The following is a 9,030-nucleotide window of genomic DNA, read 5'->3' as shown; positions in this document are numbered from 1 at the left end:
GTCTATCCTTCTACCTCTCCATTGACTTCACCGAATGCCACAATGTTCTAAGGGGGCAGCCACACACACGTAGGAAGAACCCCTCACCTTGAGGGACCCAGATTCTTGGCATTTTTTTTTTTTTAATCAAACCACCACCCCCTCCCCAGCCCCAGTCATTACACTCGAGGGCTTCCCATGGGGCTATGCCAAGTAGAATCTTACTAAGCTCTCTGGCTGTTTTGTTCTTGGGAATGCCGTGATCTACACACCCATGTATGTAAGTGGGTTAGACTGTTCCCAGATTACCCTGTGCATTGACCGCTCCACTGATCCCGTCTGACCACACCCACCAGGTTTTTGAAGACTTTAGGAGAGAACATCATTAAGATAGAACGGTGTCTTCTGCAATAAAGTCCTGAGGCATCTCTGTGTTCAGAGAACGAGCTGCTTCAGTCATCATTACTCTGAAGGGTTAAGCCCTCAACAGTTCAGCAGCCTCCAGCCTGCTCTGAGCTGCTGCGTGAGGTGTGGTAAGCAATGAGGAAATCAGAAGTAGGAGTTCAGGTGCGTAAGGGCAGGCCCAGCAAGTGTCACCAGCTCAGTGAGAGGTTAAGAATGGGAAGTGCATGGGGTGCCTGGGTGGCCCAGTGGTTGAGAGTCTGACTCTTGACTTCCTCTCAAGTCGTGATCCCAGGGTTGTGGGATCAAGCCCCGCATCAGCTCCTTCCCTCTGCCCCCCTCCACTTGTTCTCTCTCTCTCTCTCTCTCTCTCTCTCTCTCTCTCTCTCTCTCAAAATAAAGAAATAACCTTAATAGTTTTTTAAAAAAAAGAATGGGAAGTGCAGTAGGTCAAAAACTTCAAACTAGAAGTGTCTCTATTTCTAGGCTAGGAGAGAAAAATGCAGTCCAGGGTGCGAGGGGGCCGATGATTTCTAGGGGGGAGCCAAGTTAGTACACTTCTGATCCTTGGGCCGAACTTGCTGATCCCTGCTAATCCGCCCTGCCTACAGGAGTGGGCAATGTAGTCAGAGGAGCTGGAGCTGCCTTGGAAACCAGCCTGGCTTTTCTTTCTGTCACCTCCATCTTGACTTGGCTCTCCCCAGTGACAGACAGCTCGCTGTGCCTTAGTTTCCTCCAAACGTCAGGTAGGTCTCTCAGACCAGACCTCCTCTTGTTCTGCCAGCTCTGACCTATCAGCATTTTTTTCTTAAGTCACTGCCCTTGATCGATGACCTCTGGGCTCTTGTCCAGAGAGTGAAGCATATGAGGCTGGACCTGACTTTTCAGCCAGGAGTGACATGTAGGAAAGTTAAAACTTATCCCTTAGGGGGTTGGCTCCTCCCCGGGAGCATCCCTGTCTGCAGGGTGTACACATTTGGGGGCCAGTGTAGCCCTCTTGGCTCCTCTCTCTTCTTCCCTCGAGTCTGCAAACCATGGTTCTCATGTTATTATTTTCTTTCTGTCTTTCCATCTTTCTTTCTTTCTTTGACAGAGAGGGAGAGCACAAGTAGGGGAGAGGGTCAGAGAGAGAGAGAGAGAGAGAATCTTAAGCAGGCTCCACACTCAGCATGGAGATGGACACAAGTCTCGATCTCACGACCTGAGCCAAAATCAAGAGTTGGAGTCAGTCGTTCAACTGACTGAACCACCCAGGTGCCCCTTATTTTATTCTTCTTTTCCATTTCTTTTTTTTTTAATGTTTACTTATTTTTGAGAGAGAGAGAGGGGGAGCAGGGGAGGAGTAGAGAGAGAGAGAGAGACACTATCCGAAGCAGGCCCCAGGCTCTGACCCATCAGCAGACAGCCCGACGCAGGGCTTGAACCCATGAACCATGAGATCGTGACCTGAGCCTAAGCCGGACGCTTAACCGACTGAGCCACCCAGGCGCCCCATCTTTTCCATTTCTTGATGCTTGCTTGTGGTGCCCGGGTTTCCTAATCAGGCCTTTCATCCTGTCCGAAGATTTTGGTATTTCATTTGGGCTTATATTTCCTCTGTAAAGTCCTAGAGAAGAGAGAGGATGATACAATGGAAGAAGGATGGATTTAGGTGCAGATAGGGGTGCATTTGAATCCTACCTTCCCCACTTACTTAAGGCAAAAATTTGGCATAGTAACCTTCCTGTGCTTCGTCTTTACCTTACTGTGCTTCATTTCCTCATGTCTTAAATGAGGATAATACTATTTAATAATACCTGCCTCCCTGCTTCAGTCAGGTATCATATAGAGGTCACCTTGCTACAAGCGTAGAAGGTGATTGATAGGAGTTAGTTTTCTTTCCTAATAGAGCCCGTAGTTATGCAAGTTGAATGAATACATTTACAATCACAAGGTGATAAGGGTTGGGAAAGGTAAGCAGATTCAACATAAAGTTATTTTACAGTGAGAGCTGTATTAGATGGGGGAAGAAAAAGTATAGGTTCTGGAATTTGGAAACATTTAATTGGAGACAGTACCTTTGAGATCCAGCCATAGAGGGGAAAGGACAGAGAACTGTCCTGTGTAGTTATGGGCATCAAAGGAATGATAATGGCTGTTTTTATTTTTATTTTTATTTATTTTTTTTTCAACGTTTATTTATTTTTGGGACAGAGAGAGACACAGCATGAACGGGGGAAGGGCAGAGAGAGAGGGAGACACAGAATTGGAAACAGGCTCCAGGCTCTGAGCCATCAGCCCAGAGCCCGACGCGGGGCTCGAACTCACGGACCGCGAGATCGTGACCTGGCTGAAGTCGGACGCTTAACCGACTGCGCCACCCAGGCGCCCCAAGATAATGGCTGTTTTTAAAAGCAGGACCTCATTAGGGGTGCCTGGCTGGCGCAGTCGGTTAAGCATCCAACATCGGCTCAGGACATGATCTTGCTCAGGTCATGATCTTGTGGTTCGTGAGTTTGAGCCCTGCGTTGGGCTCTGTGCTGACAGCCCAGAGCCTGGAGCCTACGTTGGATTGTCTCCCTCTCTCTGCCCCTCCCCCACTAGTGCTCTGTCTCCCTCTAAAATAAATATTTAAAAATTAAAAAAATAAAATAAAAGCAGGAACTCATCAAGATATCCCTGGGGCTGTCACTGCCCTGACTGGACATCCCCCTGGTGCCATCACCCCCTGATGTTGGCTACACTGTTTCTCACTTGGTTAACTCTGACTCTCAGCGGATCCTGTGCTAGTTTTTTAAATTCTGCTCTGGCTTTTCTGACTCTGCTTTTTGCCTGATCCCATGACCCACAGTTGAACCTTTTTGAAGTGATTTTTGAACTCAGTTCTTTTCTTAACTGGGCTGACCCTGGTCTCTCCTTCCTTTTCCTTTAAATCCACCCTGACTTGGCTGCTCTGGTTCTTAGCTATCCTGTTCCAGTCGGAGCCCGCCTTTGGTTTCCCTTTATTCCTTCCCTTCCCTTTCCTTCCCTTTCCCTCCCTTCCCTCCCCCTCCTTCCTTTTTTTTTTTTTTTTAATTCAGAGAGAGAGCATGCACACAAGCAGGGGAGAGGGGCAGAGGGGGTGGGAGAGAGACAGAGAAAGACAGAGAATCTTTAACAGGCTCCACGCTCGGCTCAGAGTTCGGCACGGGGCTGGATCCCACGACCCTGGGATCATGATCTGACCTGAAATCAAGAGTCAGACCTCAACCAACTGGGCTGCCTAGGCACCTCCCCCCTTTATTTTTTTCTCCATCTTTGCACATTTGAACTAGCCTAAATTTGGTGTTATTCAAGGTATAAATACTAATAACTCATTCATTTAAAAAAGTTCAGTTACTCAATATGCATTTTTCGAAAACCAGATATACAAAGACCAAGTCTCTGCCCCAAGGAGAGGAGCTCTCAATCTAATCAAGAAGAGAAACATGTAGCAAATGATGATAGGAGAGTATAAGTGTTAAGATATAGACAAGGTGCGATGGTAGACAAAAAGGACAGAGCACTGCTTGGGGAATAAGAGAAACCTTAATGAATAAGGTGCTGTTTGAGTTGACTTGTCCTAAAAAAGTACTCTGTGCCTGGTAGAGAGGGAATAGAGGAAAGGCATGCCCGCAGCGGAAATGGGATATGCGAACATAGCACAGAGCACATTCTGTTCAGGGAAGGGTGAGTAGTGTGGACTTCACGTGATGTATGGTGAAGAAATGGCAGAGAAGAAAAAGAAAATGCTAACTGTGGAAGGTGATGGATATGTTATGTGGCTGGATTGTGAGGATCATTTCAATAAAAATATCATGGGACACCTGGGTGGCTCAGTTAAGCATCCTACTCTTGATTTAGGCTCAGGTCATGATCTCACAGTCGTGGGATCGAGTCTCTAGTAGGGCTCCATGCTGAGTGTGGAGCCGGCTTAGGATTCTCCCTCTCCTGCCCCTCCCCACCCATGCACATGCACTCTCAGAAAAAAAAAAAAAAGTATACAAATGTCAAAACATCAAGTTGTGGGGCGCCTGGGTGGCGCAGTCGGTTAAGCGTCCGACTTCAGCCAGGTCACGATCTCGCGGTCCGTGAGTTCGAGCCCCGCGTCGGGCTCTGGGCTGATGGCTCAGAGCCTGGAGCCTGTTTCCGATTCTGTGTCTCCCTCTCTCTCTGCCCCTCCCCCGTTCATGCTCTGTCTCTCTCTGTCCCAAAAATAAATAAACGTTGAAAAAAAAAAAAAAACATCAAGTTGTATACCTTAAATATTTACAACTTTCATTTGTCAATCATACCTCACAAACCTTTCAGAGGAGAGCCACCTCTGAAAGTATAAAGTCCAAACTCAGTAGCGTGCGTGGCTTACAAGCCCCCTCATCATCTAGTTACCTGACGTCTCACTCTCCCTAGGTCCCTGGAGGCTCATAGTTTTTTAAATTTCTCCTGTAAGCATATCTTTAGCTTGGTGCATGTATCAGAGGAAAAGAGATATGCCTCTCCATCTTATTAAATTGAGTCTCTAAAATGCCTGGTAAATACTGAGAATGACAAGGTGTTTCCACAGAATGGTCACAGCGATGGAAGAGGGACGGCCGGCCATGGTGGAGAGGCGGCAGGGTCCCGTCCCACATCGCAGTAAGCCGTCCCCAGAAGTGCCATTACTCATTGTCTTCTGTTTTGGCATGTGTTTAGTTTGGGGATGTTTCAGAAGTTTTCCACCCAAGATTCTTGGAAGATAAATATGAGGATGGGGATGGGGATGATCCATTTTTGCAAAGAGACTAAAATCGATGCCATCCATTCAGAGGAGTTCTGGTTCTATCGCCATGGTTTCTAAACCTGGCAAATCAGCAAAATCTCCGGGAATGATTTTTTTGTTTGCTATTGTTTAAGGGCCCCCCTGTGATTAAGACAAGAAGCCAGATTTGGGAACCGTGATGTGAAAGCAGTGGTTCTTTACCAGAGGTTTCTGTCAACAATCACCTGATGAACTTTATGAATTTGCCTTTGCTCAAAATATTTGGAGTTTCAATTCTGTAGGTGTGGGTCAAGAAGAACGGTTGAAAAATAGCTCCTTGCTGATTTGGATACGTAATGATAATGGAGACCTTCTGATCTGTAGCAGTGGTCTTAAAACTTCTTTTATCGTACCTTCTATTAAAAAAAAATTCAACAGGCACCCCCAATATACAAGTGCTTATTTATTTATAAACTATATATACCTGTACTTTTTTTGTTTTAAGTAGGCTTCACGCCCAGCGTGAAGCCCAACACGGGGCTTGAATTCATGACCCTGAGATCAAAACCTGAGCTGAGATCAAGTTGGATGCTTAACTGACTGAGCCACCCAGGCTCAGTACTTCTGTACTTCTTCTATATACATTTACTTCTTTTTTTTAAGTATTTATTTATTTTGTTTTTTTTAATTTATTTAAGTATTTTATTTATTTATTTTGAGAGAGAGAGCCAAAGCACGTAGGAGGGGAAGAGGCAGAGAGAGGGGGAGGGAGAGGATCCCAAGCAGGCTCTGTGCCGTCAGTGTGGAACCGAATGTGGGACTCGAACCCATGAACCACGAGATCCTGACCTGAGCCAAAGGAAAGAGTCGGCTGCTCAACTGACGGAGCCATGCAGGCACCTCCCTGTGCACATACCTGTTTATAATAGTGAAACCCAGGGTAGCCTGTTGTCACTGCACACCCAGGCTTCCACGCACCGGCCGTACCTCCCTGGGGAGAGGTTGCGGTAACAAACGAGAGAGCCCTGTATCACCGTGGCACTGTCTTCATTGCTGAGGCACAGAGGCACAACCCAAGACGTAAAAATGGAGATGAAAATAGAAATGAATAGAAAGGGAGATGGCGTTCACTTTAGCGGGAACATTCTTCTATTTTTCTCAGGATACAAATATACTTGCCTTCATGGCCCCCTCAAGGCAGGGAGACTGAAGACATTAAAGTCAGAGAGGCAAAACATTAAAAAGAAAAACAGGGGCACCTGGGTGGCTCAGTCGGTTGAGCGTCCAACTCTTGATTTCAGCTCAGGTCATGATCTCAGGGTTGTGGGATCAAGCCCCACATTGGGCTCCCATGCTCAGCGTGGAGCCTGCTTAAGATATTCTCTGTCTCTCTCTCTCTCTCTCTCTCTCTCTCTCTCTCTCTCTCTTCCTCCGTCCCTCTCCCTGGCCTGCTGGTTCTCTCTCTCTCTCAAATAAATAAACAAATAAATATTTAAAAAACAAAGAAAAGGAAAAAAGATTTATCACTAGATTCTACACCTGAAACTAATGTTACATTGTAGGTTAACTAACTGGAATTGAAATAAAAACTTGAAAAGAAAAAAATAAAAAAAGAAAAAGAGTTAGGAAGACAGTTTAATCCTATCCTTCTAGAGACGATCAAACAGCTTCAGGGGCCCCTTGGGTGGCTCAGTTAACTGTCCATCTCTTCGGCTCAGATCATGACCTCATGGTTTGTCAGACTGAACCCTTGTCAGGCTCCACACTGACAGCGCAGAGCCTGCTTGGGATTCTTTCCCTGTCTCTGCCCCTCCCCCCACTTGCTCGCACGCTCTCTCTCAAAATAAATAAACATTAAAACAATTTTTTTGAATAAGATAAAAGCTCACATTCAAAACCAAACAAAAACAGCTTCAGAGAGGTTGTGACTTATGAGATCAGAGTCCTAGGTCCTAGGCGGTGGCCAACGGGGGCTGGCATCCCTCCCAATTATTCAAGCCTCCCACCAAGGTTACTGAACGCTTACTTTAGATTGTCTGTGTTCACAGTCTCATTAACTGTGCATAAATTCAGGGTAGAATGCTTGCTGTTATATCTGGGATGTACAAAAGGCAATTATGACGTGCACTCTGTCTCAAAAGAATTTGGGCAACTTACATGGAAATGGTAAAATAATATTCTAAAGCAATCTCTAATAAGCCCTAAGAGAGGTAAAAATAATAATGCCAGGGAGACTCAAAGGCAAGGATGATTAATGTGAGCCAGAGGGGTAGGGAAAGCCCTCCCGAAGAGCTGAGTCTTGAGCTGCCTCTGGGGACACAGTGTGGGTGGATGTGGGAGACACGTTTCCAGGACTGGGGACACGTATGTCACTCCTTAATACCCAGGTTCCATTCCTGACACACATACATGCCTCACAGTGTTAAGAGCAGCACTTTGGGAAAGGAGGGGCTGAAGGAGCCTTGAGACATCCACTCGGGGACATGTGGAGGTGGAGGAAGGCATTCGTACCCGCACAACCTTTACCCTCTTGGCCCAAATCTTCCTCCACCAGAACAGAGATTTGGTTCCCATCAGAAAGTAGATTTTGGAGTTCTAGCTCCTGAAGGAAGTGTGAGTGTCTTCCGTGGCAGAAGTTATAGCACCATCTTGTGGAAATAAATGCTTTAGATCACGGAGTTTTGTTCTGGAAACCTTACTCTTCTAAAAAAAAAGAAGGAAGGAAGGAAGGAAGGAAGGTAGGAAAAGATAAAGAAAACAAATCAATCCCAAAACTCATTCCTGGCTCCAAATCATTCCTGGAGTCCACAGTTTATGGGTAACAAAAAGTATCTCATGTATCCTCAGTCTTTGATGGCTGAGTTAGCAGCTCTCCATCCGTGACAGCATTCTTGTTTTCAGAAATAAAGACACATAGGTAGGATCCAATATTCTCCCCGTTTCAGACTTCTTTGAGGCTGGGTCCTCAGGTTTGGTTTTTAACCATTTGCCAAAGGATCCTGTCTTCTTTGAATTTAGCAAAGCAGCTATAAATCCCCAAAGAAAATAAAGGAAAATAAAGGCAGAAACACTGGCTGTCATGGCCCTTTTCTGTCTCCTCCGTGAGTTGGAAAGAGGAGGTCCCTTAATCTTTAAAGAGCTAATGCTCTGTAATGGGGAGCTCAGAGAAGAATTCATAGCTGCCAGGAACTTCCAGAAACATTTCCTAGAAATCTAATTGGGTCCACTAAACAAATAATCCCCAGGAATATGTTTCATTTAGAGTCATAAATTCATTGGCTCATTGAATAACTAATGAGACTTTGAAATGCGAGTGCTCTACACGCCAGTGGAGAGGGAAGAATGCCCAATCTTCGCAAATCTTTCTTTACCCTGGTTTGGCCCCCTCTGACATCTGCATCTGTGAAAGTTTGGGACTTCAACAGCCCACCCTTGAGCAGTCTCAGGCTTCGCAACAGTTTGAAGTGAATCGCAGAATTTTAAAAAAATGTGTTTTCACTTTTTCAAAAATCATATGTTGAAAAAGTTGCACCGTGACATGTTTCAACATTTAAAAGCACAAAAGTTTTCCTTTCACACCTGTTCCCCGGCCAACCAGCTCCCTGTCCCCGGTCCCTCCAATGTGGCGAGTTGTTTGTGAAATGCTTCCCCAAAACATTCTGCGCTTAGAGGAGATACATTACATCAGTGGTAGCCCATGATGTGTTTTGAAACCTGAGTGTTTTGCTTAAAAATATAAAGAGCGTTTTACAATATCAGTACCTAAAGGGCTTCCTGGTTTATTTTTCAGCTGTGCAATATTCTATTGAAGGCAGGTAGCCTAAGTGATCTAGGCAGGCTCCTCCGGAGGCAGTTCCAGTAGTAGGGCAGTACAAACGATGGTGCAGTGGGTAACTTTGGCCTTCGCTGCTGTG

Source organism: Leopardus geoffroyi, chromosome A2 (genome assembly GCF_018350155.1).
Source record: "Leopardus geoffroyi isolate Oge1 chromosome A2, O.geoffroyi_Oge1_pat1.0, whole genome shotgun sequence".
Classification (NCBI taxonomy): domain Eukaryota; kingdom Metazoa; phylum Chordata; class Mammalia; order Carnivora; family Felidae; genus Leopardus; species Leopardus geoffroyi.
The sequence above is the reverse complement of the archived record's forward strand: the minus strand, read 5'-3'. Positions refer to the sequence as shown.